Source organism: Marmota flaviventris, chromosome 1 (genome assembly GCF_047511675.1).
Source record: "Marmota flaviventris isolate mMarFla1 chromosome 1, mMarFla1.hap1, whole genome shotgun sequence".
NCBI classification, from domain to species: Eukaryota; Metazoa; Chordata; class Mammalia; order Rodentia; family Sciuridae; genus Marmota; species Marmota flaviventris.
Genome location: NC_092498.1, coordinates 45361449 through 45381198, shown reverse-complemented (window position 1 = coordinate 45381198; position 19750 = coordinate 45361449).

Genomic DNA, 19750 nt, shown 5'->3' with positions numbered 1-19750 from the left:
CAGGAAGTCAAAGCAGCCCTAAGTGGTGCTCCTTTCCTTTTGTATTTCCCACTTCAGCTGTATCACATACTCATCAAAGGGTCTAATCTCCTATAAAATCAATGTCTTCTCTCACCACATCATAGTTATTTGCACGTTACTCCAAAGTGTTAATGCCTTGTGAGAAGACTGGTATATTTTCCCCCTCTAATGATTTCTACATCTTCAGGTCCTAACTCCTGTCACAGAATGAGTTTTAATATGTGTATGTTAAAAGAATAGGCATATGAATGGATGAATCTCAGGAACTATGCAGGAGAGACCATCGTGCATATCCTCACACATGTAGCTCTCTGAAGATACCCTGGAGTTACCCTCATGTTTAGTTTGGGACAAAACTGACCATTACTGTGATATGACACACTAGGCTGCAGAATTACAAGAGAACAAATCTTATCATTAGAGGCAGAAACAAGGAGAGCATCCTGGGAAATCAAATCTCTGTATCATGTCAAGGAAAGTTGATTTGTTACATAAAAGAAGTATATGTACTTCAAACTCCCTGGCAAAAAAAAAAAAAAAAAAAAGATCCTATCAGAAGATTGCCCACTGCTCTAGCAGCTACGACAAAGCGAGCAGAAAAAAATAATACAGTAAAATAATGTGTTTCCAAAGACTCTGGTATTTGCAACTGAATTGATCTCCTCTAGTCAACACATCTGTCATCATTCCAGTAATCCATGATACCTAAATTAATTGCATCAATCATTAAGGTCATAAAAATACCTGGTCATCTTTGCTACTCCCCTTTTTATCAGGCATCGAGCCGGATGTGATCTGAGAATGGTGAATTTTTTTTTTTAAGTTAAAAAAATTGACAATGATAAGATAGTGAATTTTTGCACATAGGTGATGAATATAATATGTCGAATAGTTAACTTTTTCAAAACATTATGGAGGAGTAGATTTAATTCAAAAAACTATTTGAATGCTATTTATGCACCAACCACTGTTCCAAGCAAAACCATAGACAAAATTAAATATGAGTAATAAGCCAAATAAACATCAAAATATTCACCTTTCAGTGACGTTTCCATTTCAGAAATTTGAAGGCTAAATAACTTGCACCATGTTGTTTGCATTTTTAAAATAGACATTATGTGGTAGATGTTCAATAAATGTGTCAACCACATACCTCCCTAAGGAGTGAAAGTTTGCTCTCTCCATTCTTTACTTTTCTGATGAAACTTCGGATGAAAAGGAGGCATTAGGGCAGTAACTTCTACCTTCCTATTGCAAACTCAAGTTGCAGGTAGTATAAAAATGGACAATGGGTTTGCTATGCCTTAGAATAGTTAGAATCCTATTTTCTCCACTTACTAGCTGCATGATCCTTGAGGAAGGTACTTAAGTATTCTATACCCTGTTTCTCATAAATAAGAATTAACCTATTATATCATCTATTTCCTATGGTTATTATAATGAAGTGAGGTGATTTTATTTATTTATTTTTGTTTTAGTTGGTTATATATGACAGTACAATGACCTTGACATATCATACATTTGAATCAGATGGGATATAATTTCTCATTTTTCTTAGTGTACAGGTTGCAGAATCATATTGATCATGCAGTCACATATATACACACAGTAATAATAATATCTGTTTCATTCTACTATTTTATATAAAATGCTCAGAGCAGTTCTTGTCACTCAGTGTATATTTAGTTTTACAGTAAGCTATTACTTCCCTGAAACCTTGGTAAGCACCAAAAACATTTAACTAAATAGGTTAAAAAAAAAAAAAAACTTTTGGGGAAGTGGATTTAAAAACAAACAAGCAAAATAGTCTGGATGGAAAGTTAAGTCCAGAATGATTGATCAACAAGCCAAAATCCACAAATGTGATTGTGCATTCTTTATGTCCTCACCATTGAGCTAGATGCTAAGGAGGATTCAAATAACTAGAAAGCTCAAAATATATTCTGCATTCACATTTTATTTGGGGCAACAGGACAATAACAGATAGAAATAGTTAAGTAGTAAAAGATTGGAACAATAACTTAGGGCCACAATAAAAAGGATATCATAATACAGTATATTTGTATTTTATAACTTTTAAAAAGACTTTAGAATTCCAATATTTACTTAAAATGTTAATATTATAACATAATTGAAATATGTATAAACCCAAACCAGGTATACTCTCTAAGATTATAGTATAGCTCTTACATAGTTATAAATCCAAAGCAAATTTATAAATTAAATACAAAAGAAGCCACATACTCAAATTAATAATCATCAATTTAATGTGGTTAGTAATACTGTTTTACTGAAGTTGACACTTTAAGGATGAAAAGAGTGTTGACTTTATAGCCCAAATTCCTTTGAGTTTGACATGCTTGTTGACTATATGCTGAGTGACAACATAATTCTTCAATGTGTGCTGAGTGATGACAGAATTATTCAAGAATTTTCTCATCTAATGGCCATTTTTATTTCCACATACAATACCTTGCTTTTGTTTAGCTTTTACTTAATGTAAGAGCATTGTTTATTAAATCTGCCAATACTGTTTTATTATTAGCTTGTTTTTACAATTAAAGTGGTATTACCTATTTGGGCACAAACCATCACAAACAGAAATGAACAATGAAAACATTAGATAATCTCAGATTTAAGATATTCATCACCTGATATAGAATATGAATATAATTTTTCTAGGTTATCACTGAAATAAAATACATAGTTACCCACATATTCACATAGAGAATTAACGGTACCTAAGTTGAGCTTTGAGGTTAAGAAAGGCCACAGTAAACAGTTAATTGCCAAACCAATTTTACATTTATTTAATTGCTTTTATTTTCTAAATACATGACAGTGGAATGCATCACAATTCTTATTACACATATAGAACACAATTTTTCATATCTATGTATATAAAGTATGTTCACACCAATTTGTGCCTTTATACCTGTACTTTGGACAATGATGCCCATCACATTCTGCCATCATTGCTAACCCCTTCCCCCTCCCTTCCCCTCCCACCCCCCGCCCTATCTAGAGTTGGTCTATTCCTTCCATGCTTCCTCTCCCTACCACACTATGAGTCAGTCACCTTATATCCGAGAAAACATTCACCATTTGTTTTTTGGGGATTGGCTAACTTCACTTAGAATTATCTTCTCCAACTGCATCTACTTATCTGCAAATGCCATGATTTTATTCTCTTTTATTGCTAAGTAATACTCTATTGTATATATATGTCACATTTTTTTAATCCATTCATCTACTGAAGAGCATTTAGGTTGGTTCCACAGTTTAGCTATTGTGAATTATGCTTCTATAAACATTGATGTGGCTGTGTCCCAAACAGAAAATATAAGTGCTACAGAAGTCAGATAAGGAAAGATTGTTTTGTGTTCAGATGATGAGTGAGATGGAGCCTATGGAAGAGACAAGACCTTGGAATCTGATTATTTTTCTAGTAAAATATATATTTAGGCATGATCTTGGAGACAAATATGCAAGTAATTGAAAATGTGTTCTCACTAATAGAGATCTTAATCAATGAATTTCTTAAATAGCATACAGATTTTATATGAGAATAAAACAACAGTGTAGGACAATGTAATGTTGGGGTAGAATTATATTTGTAGGAGATTGGTTTCATGAAGTACATAATGGATTCAGGTTTTTCTCATCTGTGGGACCACTGTGCAGTGGCTCTAGCTTATGCACAAGCAGGTCATTTTAGGGGAAACCCTTGATGTTTGAGGGTTTCAAGGGTTTCTTGTCCCTGATACAACAAGAAAGATTCTACTTATATTAAGATAAATTAAAAGACCCTTGTTATTGATCAAATGAGAGAATATTAGTTTTCAGACTGCAGGTCTCAGCTAATATCCTACTTCTCTAGCACATGTTCAAAATTGTAAAACCAATAAGAGCACTGAAGTATAATGTATGCACTCTGCAGACTTCTTACACTTAAGGGGACACAGCTGCTGAATAATAACTTCAGAAGATTGCTCACAAGGTGTTTGCCATGAACTGAACTGTGTTCCCCTCAAATTCACATGTTGAAGCTCTCTTCCACAAAGTGACTACTCTGGAGATAGGGTCTTCAGAAGGTAATGAAAGTTAAATGAGGTCATAAAAGTGGGGCTTGCACCAGGATTGATGGCTTTATAAGGAGTGGGAGAGGGAAATAATTGTTTCTTTGCCATGTGAGCACACATTGAGAAAGAGGCTGTCTGTAAGCCAGAATGAGGGCTTCATCAGAAACTAGCCATGGTGGCACCCAGTTTTCCAACTTCTATCCTTCAAATCTGAGAAAATAAATGTATGTTGTTGAAGGTCCCCAGTCTGTGGTAGTTTGTTATGGCAGCCCATGCCAACTAATATAGTATTATTCAAAATCACTTCTGACTTGTCCTGTTTTCTCTTATTTTCATTTCACCCAATATATACACTTTGCCTAGTAACAAGTCTTCTAAATTGACAGTATGGATGATGACATGATTATTTTGTCTGATTTAGATTTACTTCAGATTGTCTTATAAAAGCAAGAAGCCACATTACAATTGACCTCTAGAATGTTATCTGCAGTACAATTTCTAGGGTGCATAAACTTGTATTCACTGGTGAAACTTCATGCTTGTTTCTGGTACAATTTGCAAAATTGCTCCAGGTGCCAGGTGAGTTCTTTCACCCCAGGGGAAGAGAGATTTCACAGGTTTTCATTTGCATGTGAAACTTATTTATGCCGTTACAAACTATAAAATGTGGAACCTAAATATAATCTGTCAAGGATATGAAATGTGAATGAACAGCAGTGGAAACTAAATTTATAAAAGAAAAGAAAATGGGCTGAACCAGAAGATTGCAGCTTATTTAAATTCTCCCTATTACATTCCCAGGTGTCTGTCTGAACAGCAAAATGAAATTCATGATTATGGAAATTGGAAGAACATAAATAAGGGGCATGCTTTCACACAGCAATTGTCATAGGTTTAATTGACCTTTTATCCAGCTAGTCACAGGGCTGTCAGAGGAGGAGTCTTCAGAGAGAAACCACAGAAACCTTTGTGGGTAGATCCAGGGCTCTCCAGGAAGGTGCAGCCCTTAAGCCTCATTGCTTTGCCCACTCTCACCTCTAACACATTTCAATTCAGTTCATTCTGCTCAATTTGCAGGACACCCTGTGACCTTTCAAGCTTGGGTTCAAATTGTTTCTGAAATTTAAAGCAGGTCATTAGTGCTTCCATCCTTTTAAACAAAACAAATCAAGAGGGCATTGGCTCCCAGCCTAGGAAGTATGTTCTATGTTAGGGTCAATCATTCTATGGCAGAAGGTAAATGTTCTATAGGTAGGAAGCTTAGTCCACACTGAGCTCCTGTCGCACACAAGATTGGAACAGTCTGCTTCTCTGAGGGTGTATCTGACTCTAGCCTTTAGTGACATAAAGGGCTGGTATCAGTATGCACTGTCCCCTCACTTTACTGGTGTTTAAATTAGCTTTTCTCATCTGATTTTCTGTAGAATCCACTGAGGAACCCATTCTAAGGCTGCTTGAGTCTGGGTTTCTCTGATCTCATCCCAAACAACCCTATACTTTTGTTGTTGTTGTTAAGAGTTTTGTGGTTATACATAGTAGCTGGGTTTATTCTGATAAACTATACATGGAAATCAATTTCAGTTCATGATCCTCCACTTTTTCCTTCCCCCTTTCCCTCCACTTTCCCAGTCTCTTTTCTTTACCAGCCTTTCTCTCCAGTATTAATTTGTAGTTGATTGCAAAACAACCCTATCATGAGCCTCATGGATTCTCCAATCCTGAGTCTTTTTGGGAGCTAATCCTTTGTCAGACAAAAGCTTTTTCTCTATACTTTGTGATATCACCCTTCCCTGAATCATAAATATTTTATGATTTATCTGATGAATTATTATCTTACTTTATTATCCAGGCTTATGATTATTCTTTTGAATGGATACAAATAACAGCACCTTCCAAAGTAACTCAAATCAATCTTCCACATTTCCTTTAAAAATGTCACCTGATTTTGAAAGAAAGGGCAGAACAAGTTCTGGCTATCAGTATAGTTCTGGCATTGATCATATTCATATTCAGTATTTTCTATGATACCTCTTTCTCCTTGCCCATGAGATTTCTCAGGCTCCCTTTAAGACCTAGTTCCCTGTCTTCTTGTGGGTCCTGTTTTACCATAATCCTCAGGTAATGGTGGGCTCCACACTGACATTAATTTTCCAGGTTATTGAAGCTTACCTGTTTAAATGAAAACTTTTAAAGTTCTAATGGTTTTGAATAAAAAGTTTCTCAACATCTTTTGCATAGTTTCCTGGTTTTGAAAATACAAATCTAAATTCCTACCTATCTCTTGTAATGTATCAAATCAACAACCGTTTTTTGAACTAACCCATATTGAGAGACTCAGAGATACAAGGATGGATATGATAATGATGATACCCTTTCATTTAAGGATCTTACAGTCTAATTAGAATGAGGATGCTGAACCCAAATTACTTCCATCCAGGGCAACAGAGGCTGTACTTGATCTGCAAACAGGGCATGAATGGGATGTTGATAAGATACAAATCCAGCCCAAATGGGTAGGGAGGTGCCAGGATAAGCTTCCCAGAGGGCTGGCAGTCTTTGTTAAGGATTTTGCCTTCCTTGGGGAGTCCAGACGGTCTGCAGCTTGAGTTCTCCTGTCTGGCTGTTACTGCGCTCCATTTTCCCCTACTGCAGCCAGACTGTCAGTCGTCAGGACTTGCCACTGACAGTGTGCTTGCTCCTAGCAGCCTCTTCCCTTTCTAATTTGCATTTCTAATCATCTGTGAGCTGCAAAGCCCTGTAACCAAGCTCCTCAGATCCAGGGCTCCTCTGAGTAAATAGACTCTCAGCAAGTCTCCCAGGGGCTCTGCTTGGATAATGAGCAAGCTGGTTGTTTGATAGCTTATCTGGATTAGATTATTTTGATTGCTTTGTGTTTCTTTTCTGGTTCTTAGTTGGCTTATGAATTTGGTAGATAAGCAATCTCTGAATAAAATGAGGAACCAAGAGTTCACAGCAGGAGGGTGTTAGGAGAAAGGTTTTTTAATATAAATGAATTATATCTACTTAATAGGTATCTATTGTAGACAGGTTATTTTACCTTTATTAATTCTTGAAATCTCAAATAGCCCTACAATGTAAGTAAACTGATTCCTATTTTGCAGAAAAAGTAACTAATACTCAGAGACTGTATAGTTTACTGCCTTTGTGAAGTTAGACAAATTTTTCTGATCTTCTTGTTGTTCCTCATATGCTTCACCTGTAAAATGGGGATAGTGCTACTGTGTACCTCTCAGAGTTGGCCTGAAGATTAATTAGTTGAATAAAGGTAAAGTACCTATGACAGATAGAACCTGGTACATGGGAATATTCAGTGATAGCTATTGCTGCTGCTGTCATTGTCATTACCAAAGTCATGTAGTTATTAAGACATTGAAACAAAATCCAGAGCCATTTCCACAGCAGAGGGTCAGACTCCTAAGAGTGTTATGCTTATCACGGACACCTGCCCACACAGGCTCACTATAAGGACACTTCATTAGGATCTTTTAAATGAAGATTGTAAGCAATTTTTTAGTGGTATTTTTTGATGTTTGTCTCCAGGTAAAGTTTGGTTTTGAAGAAGCACAAAAGGGGGCTGGGGTTGTGTCTCAGCAGTAGAGCACTCACCTAGCACATGTGAGGCCCTGGGTTTGATCCTCAGCACCACATAAAAGTAAATAAAATGAAGGTATTGGGTCCAACTACAACTAAAATGTGTGTATATATATATATATATATATATATATATATATATATATATATTTATTTTTTTTTTTTTAAAGAAGAAGCACAAAAGGCATGAGGCCTTAATAACCACTGCTTTTCCTCCCTCAGGGAAATTCTGTCCAAGAGCTTTCTCAAACTTCCTCAGAACCAGTATGCTCTTTGTGATGGCCCATTTTATTAGAAAATAACCTCCCACCCTCACCATGATATGCACAAGGATCAGTGATGACTGAGAATGGCAGATTAAGAACAAACAGAATGGGTCTCCAATCATATCAAATTTCTATCCTTAGAACCAACTGTTCACATTACAAATAGGACCTGGACTAATCATTTGCATGGGTTTTACTTAGTTATTTTATTTCTTTAAAATTTAAAAAGGAATTTTAGCATGAAATAAGCCATTTCATAAGTAATACTTTCTTATACTATTTTTTATTCCAATAAACACACACACACACAGAGTTTATTGAAAGATGTCTGGAAGTTCTTTGAAATAAGCAGTTTCAAATTTCAATAAAACCCTGATTTGTGATAAAAGAATATTGATTACATTCTCCTCTCTATACAAAAGTAATCCTATAACAAGAAAAGTCCTTTCAGCATAATATAAAGTAGGGTTCTCCTCAAAAATCACTTATCAGCTACCATTCTGACATGATTCTATGCAAATTATTACCCTCCAGACAGTCTTCACCAAATACTTATTAGATTGAATTAAATCTTGTTACCCTGACTTATAAAGATCTGATATAAATTGTTATAGCTAACAGGAAATGAATGATAGCAACACTTATATTATGAACTTAACTTGCAGTGAGTGTGTTTCCACAGAAGAGATTCATGGAGCTTGTCTTATTTAAGCATTTAATAACATCACTTCTCTCTTATGATAATCTATGAGGCATTCTAAGATAAAATGGGACTTGAAGCTGAATGAAGCAAGGAGCCGACAAAGAGGACAAAAACGAATGTGATAGGGAAGGGTGGCAATGGAAGATGGTGTTTCAGGGAGGCAGGGAGACTGAGTAGTATTTAGCACATTTTCAACATAAAAGAAAACTGTGCTGCCAATACAAACTGAAAAAAAAATTCCTTGTCTATCTTATTGTTCCCACTATGAGTACCAGTTTTCTCTGGAGGAAAAGTCTACATCATTTGGAAGTCAAAAGCTGAAGTAATTTTCATAAGAACTCAGCTACCTGTGAAAAGCAGCTGAATTTTCCTGAATTTCCTGGAAAGTGAAATCTGACCTTCTGAAAGCCAGGTGGATATGTGACCACACATTTTTCCCTGGGTTGTGGAGCTGCTGGTTGTTAGACGCTGGTACATTTGGAGTGAAAGAGAATGCACAGCAGGAGAAGCCATGAGACATTTATTTAATTTCTGAAAATGCCTCATGTAGAACTCTGGAGTGCACTTCCCCACAGCATGTGCCACGGAAGGAAGGATGATGCCTCTCCTGGAGGTAGGATGCAAACAGAAAGCTGCTCCAGGCTGAGCCTCTGCCAGTCACTTCCTCAGCAGCTTGTGCCGTGATAGGGAACTGCGTGGGGTGAGAAAGAGACCTGGCAGTTCTCAAAGCCAGCCAAGAAGCTCAGTCAAAGATGGATGGGTTTTCTTTCCTTGTAATCACCTACTTTGCAAAGACAAGCTCAGCTGAAAACCCAGTTATGGGGATTTGAGATGTAGATAGTAAGGAAGTGTCACTAGCATTTCTGAAGAATAATGTGTTTGCAACCTCCTGAAACATTAAGTCAGCCACCACAGGAGCATAGGAACTAGAGACTGAGAAACAAGGGATGAAATCAAGGCACTTTGCACCTTAAAAACCATTTAGACTGAGCAAGCAGAAGTGGGGTCCTCCTCACTGGCCTAAAGAACTGCTACCAGTGAAAGTTAAATTGCTAAGGTGCACAAGATCAAGAACTGAGTGTGATCCTCCCACAGGAGCCTCCAGGCCTTCCCCAGAGCTCTCGGGCTCCGGGCCACCTGGAAGCACCACCTTCATTGCCACTCTCATCCTGCATCATATTCCTTTCATTCTCCTAGCCAAGGAGTGCTCCTTGATTCCTTCAGATATGGCTTCAGGTCCCATTTTATCTTAGAATCCCTCAGACTATAAAAAAGTAATAATACTAACACTGATGAACAGTCAGGGTCTTTCTACCTGAGGGTCTCTGTGTCGGTCACAGATATTTTCACTTTCCTGACCAGAAGGCCTGTGAATGCAGTACCATCTGCTGATCCATCTCAGGACCATGTCCTTGTCATGCGCATTGAGAACATCATGCTCAGCCAAACTATTTAGGGTACAAGAATCTACTTTTGTACAGGTGAGAAATCCCAAAGTATCAGAGTGCAAGCAGGTCAGCACATCACAGGTTCTTGCCTGGCACCATTAGATGTGAGTGTGATTTATTTTTTACCCCATCCTGCTTCTCTGCCCTTGAGCAATCATTTTTAGCTTGCTGATGTCAGGAAAGCCGACTTTTTGCCCAGCATATTCTTCTCCAGAGTCAGGCTGAAATTGCTGACCAGTTCCTTCTTCAGCATGCCACACTGATGCTCTAGTCACCTGGCCCTCATGTCCTCAAGTTTCTAGAGATAGTTTTTTTTTTTTTCCTAGTAATTGAACGAATTCAACTTTTTAACCTCTTATTTTTGAGTTCTGCTTTAACTGTTCAACTCCCTTCCTTCTGCATGTGCTGGTCTCCTTTCATCACTGGCCCTTTTTCTAGTCACTCCGCCTCAGGACTCATAATTTCACTTTCTCCCATAGTCTTTCTTTGTACACAGTGAAAAAGAGTACATTCACAACACATGGCCTTGAAGACATGGCATGACCACCACAAAGATGGCAGGAAGTGAATGGAAAGACAGGTTCGTGCTGGTGGAGTACAAAATATGTGTGAATAGAATATGGCCACAGAACTCAAGAACTGTAGAACTAGAACAGTAGAACTAGAAAAGAGTTAAATCTGTCCTTTCTGACCACAGTCTAATATTTGATCCTTCTCTTTAATGTCCCCCTTCAAAGGTCACTTAGACTCTGCTTGAACACTCTTAGTAACTGGGAACTCATTACCTTCAGTTAAGTTTATTTGCTCAAGAATAGCCTTTCATAGAAAAAGCTAAAATCTGCCTCCCTTGGCCTTTGTTTTGTGGTCTTTGAGAGTTGAGTGTGATTTCTTAGAGAAAGTGTAGAATTCTTTATTCAGTGGGCATCGGAGTTGGAACATTCTTTAGGAGACAGGAAGATAGATAGATAGATAGATAGATAGATAGATAGATAGATAGATAAACAGACAGATAGACAGATAGAACTAATGAGGAAAAGAATTAAAAGATGGTTTGGGCATCTAGCCCAGACTTCTATCACAAAACAGAGAAGGCTCCCTATTACCATAGGTTCATGTTATTTAAAATGCTGTTACTGTAAACTGAATGTTTTTGTCTCCATAAAGTTAATAAGTTGAAACTGTGACCTTAGGTGTGATGTCATTTGGAGGTGGGGGTCTTTGGAAGATAATTAGGTCATGGGGTTGGAGTATTTATGAAGAGATTGGTTGCCTTATAAGAACAGATAGAAGAGAGTTCACTGCCCACTCTCCAGGCTTTTCACCATGTGAGGCTACAGAAAGAAGTCATACATCTGTAAACCAGAAAAAGGTCCCTAACCATGCACCCAGCCACCTTGACACCCTGACCTTTAACTTTCAGTCTCCAAAACAATGTTTGTTGTTCAAGCCACCCAGTACGTGATATTTTTGTGATTGTAATCCAAACTGCTAAGTCTTAAAACAGCTGCTTTATTGGAACACTTTATTAATTGTATTGTGCTTACTTTTAGTTGTGTTAGGAACTAATTAAGTAAGGCACTTAATTTTAAAGGTAAGCACCAGACCATGGTGCCTAAACCACACAAGAGTTCATTTTTCTCTTATGCAACAAGAATTCCAGAGATGATGTAGATATCTGTTGCTGGCATAGGCAGTAAGGCTCATAGTGTTAGGACAGGGTATGTGCCACACTCTCTGCCTTTCCATGATAATCCCCAAATGCATCCCAAGTTGAATCTCCAACTACTTCATTTATATTTCAGTCAGAAAAGAAGCACAAAGCTTATATTAGAGAAACAAAGCATACCCAGATACCCTTGATTGACATCCTTTCAGCTATAATTGTATCCACAGCCATGCTCAATTGCAAGAAAAGCTAGGAAATGTCAGGTTTTAGCTAGGGACATTGCTACCTCCTATGAAATGGGGTTCTATTAGTAAGGTGATAACATGGCTACTGAATAAACAAACAACCAACTGTGTTTGTCAAAATGTATCCACAGAAGTCTGTTGTCCTTCTTAACACTATGTATTGTTAACTCTAAATGTCATTATAGGCAACAGATTCAGCCCTGGCTGGTTTGAACAGAAAAAAGTTTATTAAAGCATGTTAGGTAGTTCACAATCCTCTATGGGAGGGGGCTAGAAAAACAAGCTTATACATTGTCAGTCATAGAAACAGGAAGTATGAGAAACACTCAGTTTCTTCATGGGATTTTTATTGAAAATAGGCAGCTTCTGCCATTTTTCCTAACTCTTTGTCATCTAATACGCTAAGACCAGACACCAGAAATTGCACCACAGCTGCCACAGTGGAGCCAGGTACCCTATTCCTGCCTATTCAAAGAGCAATTCCTTCCTCATATTGTTCGCATCCACATCCTAGTCTCTCCCAGGGTGGGGTTGTGGGGAGGACCAGAAGATAGCCCTAAGCTTCCCTTGAATGGGAGACAAACTAACTGGGGGTTGATATGGATGTAGAATGAGCCAAACTATTGTATCTATCATTATGCCTTCAAAATAGAAGGACCCAGAGTTCTACTTGGTTCTATTTTGTCAGGACTGACAAATCATTTTCCATGGCATTAAGATTTAATGGGGAAAAAAAGGCATCATCTGGTTCTAGAAAAGAATGGCTTACTGTGAAAGGAAGAGAATGACACAATCTTTCCAACTTTATTTTTTCTTCTACCTGACATGCTGCATTTTTGTGAAGATAACAGATGGGAATCCTATATTCATTAAGGAGAAAAAAAAAAGACCTCTTCATCTGCTAGCATTTTAAATAAGGGAAATACATAGTATTTACTGCTACCCTTTGAAGACCCTTTGAAGATTTTAATTAGCACTGAATGTGTTGTTCCATCTGCTTGAATGAGCAGGCCACATGGTCACAAGGCCTCTCATTTCAGGCTGGAAAACCAAGCCATTGGCTCTTCTGGGTTGAAATAGAATAACCTCAACTAAAATACCCCATATATTACTCAAAAGTTATCTTTGTTTTTAAAAGATTTACTAAAAAATTAGAGAAGGCAGGGGAAAATTCAATGATATTCATCCAGCCATTCCAATACATGTTTATTTGAATTCGGTCCAATCTCTTATAGTTTAATGATTCATGATGATATCTCTTTTCCTTTAACATTTTTATGGAATTTTACATTTCATGCAACATTTTCACATATTGTTATATGATTCTGCCTTGTGAGGTAAAACAGGGTAGTCAGTATTTTATCCAATTAAAGAAAATGAAAGCTTAGAGCAGTCCAATGATCTACCTCAGCTCCAAAAGTTCAGCAGAGACTTGCCTGGCGCTGTAACCTAGAACTTTTGAATTCTATCCTCGTACTCTATCCAACAATGAAAGCTTAATCTTTATCAAAAATAAAATTTTTGCATCTTTAGGAAGATTTTTTTTTTACATCAACTAGACTTAGGTTACATATGAAATGTAATGAATGGCAGAAAAGTGACTTAAATAATCTGACCAATCTCTTCATAAATACTCCAACCCCATGACCTAATTATCTTCCAACAAGTACAACAAGAAGGTTATAACCATAGGGAGGAGACAGTCAAATGTGGGATTGGATCCTCACATCAGCTGCCTTCTGGTGAAGTGACCTTCAGCAAGCTAAGTACTTAATCTCAACAAGATTACATTTTCTCATTTGCAGAGAGGAGACATGGATAAAACCCACTCATCCAAAGATACAACATACATCCTTTGTTCTCCAGAGAATCAAATCATTCTATTGCTGGACTACATTAATAAATTGAGATTCATTCATTTATTTAAGAAACATTAAAATGTTTACTCTGTGAGGACTATAATTCTACACACTTGAGACACAAAGGTTAATAAAAACAAAATCCTGCCCTGATAATACCAAAGAGAGTGTAGGCAATTTTACTTAGGTTATGTGTGTGTGTGTGTGTGTATGTGTGTGTGTGTGTGAGTGAGAGAGAGCTAGAAAGTTACTTTAAGTGATTTATTTCTTGAGCTAAGCCTTGAAAGGAGTCCTGCAGTCTTTATCCTATCTACTTGATTTTATTGGAAAAGGAAAAAAAAAAAAAAACTTAAACGTAAGGCAACCTTTTGAAGATATTAAAATGATATTAGAATGACCTTTTATTCAAAATTATTTTGGGTCTAGGCTATGCATTGACTGTTTGTGTCCATTCCAAACTTCATGCTGAAACTTAATCTCTAATGCAAAAATATTAAGAACTGAGGGCTTTGGGTAAGGGATGAAGCCATGAGGGCTCTTATAAGACAGGTTGGTGAGAGTTCTCCTGTGCCCTCTGTCCTTTCCACCATGTGAGGACACAATACTCAAGCAGCCATATGGAAGACAACAACCTTGCTGGCACCTTGATCTTGAACACATCAGCCTCTGGAACCTGAGAAATAAATTTCTTTTAGTTTTAAATTACCTAGTCTTAGTGTTTTGTTATAGCATCAAAAAAAAAAAATGGACTGAGACTATTGTTCTGCTTATACAACACATTTGGAGATGTTAAATATTATTTTTATTATACGAATGAAGAAATGGAGGCCTGGAGAAGTTAAGACTTCTTCAAAGTCACTTAGGTACTTCAGGATAAGAGTCAGTTTAGTCCCTGAGCTACATGCTTGAGATACAAATGTAAGCAAGACAAAATCCCTACCTCTGTGAAGTTGTGAATTTCAGTACAAGCAGACGTGCTGATTAATCATCACATATGAGGTTTGCTGTAATTTAAAGACATGAGTTAATGACCATTTTTTAATTCTTTTTTTTTCAATTTTGATTTCAAAAGCATTGTAAGAAACAAGGTACTGTGCATTTTATTTCTGAGCTAAGTATTTTCTTGAAAATATAAATTATTCATGAATTATTTTTGATACTTTTGTTTATTATTATAATATACTTATAAATGTTAAGTGTTCCTTCATTGAATTTTTACCAATGTACATGCCTGGGTTGAGATCACCAAAAGCAAGACATAGAATGCTTCCTTCAGCCCAGAAAGTTTCTTCATAGTCTTTTCCAGTCAATCCTCCATCCACACTGCCATTCAAAAATGATCACTTTCCTAATTCTGGCCTAGCACTATATAATAGTTTGTCTCCTCTTGAACTTTATTTAAATGGAAACAGAGAGTATGAATTCTTTAGCTGAACACAATATCTGTGAGATTTGACCATACCATTGCTTGTGTCCATGATTCCTTTTCATTGTAAAGCCATGTTCTATTATGTGAATATGTTCTTCATACCTATCTATTTTACTAGTCACTCAACAAATAATGCTTGAACATCTACTATGTGTTGACATTGGAGTTGTTTCTATTTGAGGATTATTCTGAATAAGACCACTATGAACATTCTCATTTGAGTCTTCAAGAAAAAAAAAAATATACCCATTTCTTATGGGAGCAGAATTTCTTGTTTCAATGTAGTCTAAATTAAAGAAGTCCAAAAATGTAATCTAAAAATGTTGAGCTACATCTAGTTCTCAATTAGTTGCACTAATATTCTTATACACACCAAAGAGAAGTATAGATAATCTAAGGCAGGCCAAAATTCCAAATAAATTTACATTTGGAACTTTCTCAAAGTACCCATGTTCTCTATTCCAAGCTTGGGAAAGATATTTTGTATATCATCTTGTATTTTATTTATGTCTTAATCCATCCTGTGCTTCTATAACAGAAAGCCAGAAACTGTATAATTTATAATAAACAGAAATTTATTTGATCATGGTTCTGGAAGCTAGGAAGTCCAAAATCAAAGAGCTAATATCTGGCCTTTTTATTGTGTTATCCTATTGCACAAAATGGAAGGAAGAGAGGGCAGGAGAGAGAACAAGGGGAAACTAAACAAACCCTTTTATAAAAGCACCAACCAGGGGCTGAGGCTGTAGCTCAGTGGCAGAGAGCTTGCCTAGCTTGTGTAAAGTGCTGGGTGTGATCATTAGCACCACCTTACAAAAATTAATTAATAAAAAAAAGACCAACCCCACTCCTGAGTGTATAACCTTAATGGTCTACCTACCTCTTAAAGGTCTCACCTCTTAGTACTATTACAATGGCGATTAAATTTCAACGTCAGTTTTGAAAGAAAAAAACATTAAAACTATAGCAATTTAGTATGAAAAAAGTTGGCCTGAGATCAAAATTGGTCAAGGATAATATATATAAATGCATGAGAGTTGACAATCATTTCCCTCATTCTCAAGAAAGAAATAATTACCCACCACTTTAGAAAGAAAAGTTATCAGGTCTGGATTTAACTAAAAATGAGTATTTCTCTTCCAGTCCTATCTATTCATTAACCCCAAGTAGGAAAATAGTTTGTTTTGTTTTGTTTTTAGTTTGAAATATTTATCTACTTGCTTCTATCCTTTCCCATATTTTATCTGTAGACATCTTGTGTGCTTACGAAAACATGCCCTTCTATCATTCATTCAAATAATGCTTGAGAATCTATCTACCCTGCATAAGGCTCTATAACACATTCCAGAAATAAAGCATTGATGAAAGACACAATCTCTTCTATCATGAAACTTGTGTTTTAATGAATAGATGTTAGGAACTAATTACACAGTTATCAAAATAAAATTGTAAGAAACTCTATAAAAATACAGGATGTCATAAGAGCAGGTAGCAAGATTGTGAAGCAAGCCTGGAGAAGAGGCAGGAGTGAGTTTGAGAGGATGCTTTCATATACTAGCAATCAGAAGCCACTGGAACAGACAGAGAAATGGTGTGATTGGACCAAGGTTCAGCTTGGCGAAGAATGGAAAAATTAGAAAGAAAATGAAGGCTTATTTTGGTGAATTTACATTCCCTACCTGGGTAGCCCCTCTCATTGTCATGTCTTCCTGCTGTCCCAACCCACCGACTAGGGCTTTTTGCCTTTATATAACTGCCCTGATTCTTCTGCATCAGAACATATGCAGGTAATGTGGCCTTTGGTAATAAACAACTTTAAGCTAAGACTCTAAAGGTAGAGGTGTTACCACTATCCATGCTCTCCTCTCCTCTGCACCAAATATAATAGGAATCTTCTTGCCTGAGTTCAAAGGAAGAAGAAAATTGGAAATTTTAGTCATAGAGGTCAGCTTAGCTAGGGAGATATTTTGAATATAGGTGATCAGGATGTTCACTATCCACAAATTTTATTTCAACAAAGAGGACTTATTTAATCTACATACTTACAGTCTTGTTTATCACTTCAGGAGGATTTCCTAGTGGCAGAATCAGGTTCCAGAGTGATACTCACCATACAGATGGCTAGCCAGTCTTTGCACCATGTAGAAACGTGGTATATTTCCAGGCACGTACAAATTCCATTCGTCATGCTGCACAAAGGCATCTGCTTTATCTGATTCTTAGAGGAAAGTGAGGAAAGCCCATGGTTCATTTGTGATCTCATTTTCTCAGTCAGGAGCTTTTTTTTCCCCCTTCCAGGTTTGCAATAATTTCCTATGTTAAGCTAAGCATCAGTAACACTAAAAAGAAGGTAACCAGGAAGAAAAAAAAATCGGATAGAAATCTACCAAGCAGTATAATCCTCCTGTCTTTTAAAGTGAATAGAGAATTTCTACAACTAAGGACCTGGAGGGGAGCCTGGAGAGGATCTTTTTTGGGCAAGTCCTTGCTGTGCCCTTCAAAGCTGCTGCTGCTGCCCCTACAGGAAAGCCACTGCAATGTGCACCAATTAGGCCCCTTTGATCTGGAGGGGAAACTCTCCAGGGTGTCCGTGGCAGGGGAGGAGATTGCAGGCACAGTCATTTCAGCCAATATAGAACTGTAGCATTATTTCTCCCTGGGGTCTGGGAGAATGATTCATTACAGAAAATAATATCAGAAACAAGTCTGAGCTACGGAATTAGCAACCACCCCCACTAGCAGCTTTTGGTTTATTTGTAAGAAACACTATCCGAGGGGAGGCATAATTCACTTCTGAGAAGCTTGAACTAATATCATTGTTTCTCTCTAGCTTATATATCAACTTAACACTAGAATTAGAGTAGATAATCTTTTCTTTTTTCTCTAGCAAGCCAATCATGACAGGTCTCCTAGTGTCTGAGCATTCTCAGCATGATAAAATGTGTAAGAAAGAAGAAGGATACACTTTACATTGTGAAAATGGTAAAGTTTCCAGATGGTGCTGGGGAGGAGATGCAGCTAATAGCAATATTGGTTTCAAACAGAAGACTGTTCACATCCAATTCTTGGAAGCTCAATCATGAAAAGGCAAATATCACCTAATTTGATTGAGCAGGTTATTAGTGGCTCACATGCTGGAAATTAAAGGAAAATAAATAGGTATGCTAATCTGCTTCCAATGAAATCGAGTAAGTAGCCTCTCCACTTCGCCACCTTTGAATTAGAGGTAGAAGTGAAAATAGCACACTTGTCAAAACACCTAGAGCTAAAGTGTTAGCAGCAATATAAATGAGGCTGTGAAAGAGAATTGCTAGGGCAGCAGTTCAGGAAAACACACTATATTCTGCTTTTCTATCTGTTCTATAACATTCTTTTTTAGGAAGGGCTAGCAGAATAAAATTCATCCTTAGGTCTTAGTAGAATAAAAAAGCTTTAAAACAGATTATTTGCATTCAATTCTGCAAGAGAAAACCATTTGTTCATTGTAGCATTTATGTAATTTATTCATATTTATTGATTATGGTTATTATTGAGTACTCATTTGTTGATTCAAATAGCTATTATGCCTATTACATTAACAGCACTGTGCAATCTCTGCCAAGAAATAACCCTCCTGGAAATTAGAATGGTAGTTTCTAAACTTTTGTCAGAATTATCTGGAGATAATTCAGTAGAACTGAGATGGGACTGGAGATTTTGCATTTCTAATAAGTTCACAGGTGATGTTGATGCTGTTGATTGGGCACCACACTGAGAGCCAAAGGTCTATGGCAGTAGTTTTCAGTTTTGGCTGCCGATTAAAATTACACAGGGAGCAATTAAAAATCTTGATGACCACAGAACTGCTGTATCCCAGACCACACAAATAAAAAATACTGAGTGAAACCTAGACATCCAATTTGGAAGGTTCTGGGAACCAATGTTCTTGTGGATATAAGAAACAATAATTAGCTAGGAGTTATAAAGGAATCAAAAGGTAGTGGTAGAGAATGGGAAGGGAATCTAGAATGATTAAGAATGATCATTTTGAAGACCTGACGGAAAGAAAACAAAATGTAATGAACCATGGAATGACTATTTCAGCAAAGGCAAAGGCCCTAAGACTGGAGAAAGTTTATATATTTGAGGAAATGAGAGAGGGCTAGTATGGAACTGAATCATATTGAGTGAGCAGCACAGTTGCTAAGTTGTAGTTGTAGAAATGAGCAGTAATGTGTAGACCCATTGAACAAGACCAGATTTGAAGAAGAATATAAAAATATTCAGTAATCATATTCACACTTAAAAGATCATTTTTGCTGCTGTAAACAGATAGAAAAGTGAATGGTCAAAAGGAGGGGGACCTATTAGAATTATATAGGATTTTACTAGGCACAAGGTGAAGTTGGTCTAGATGGGGTGGCATCTTCTCAAAAATGG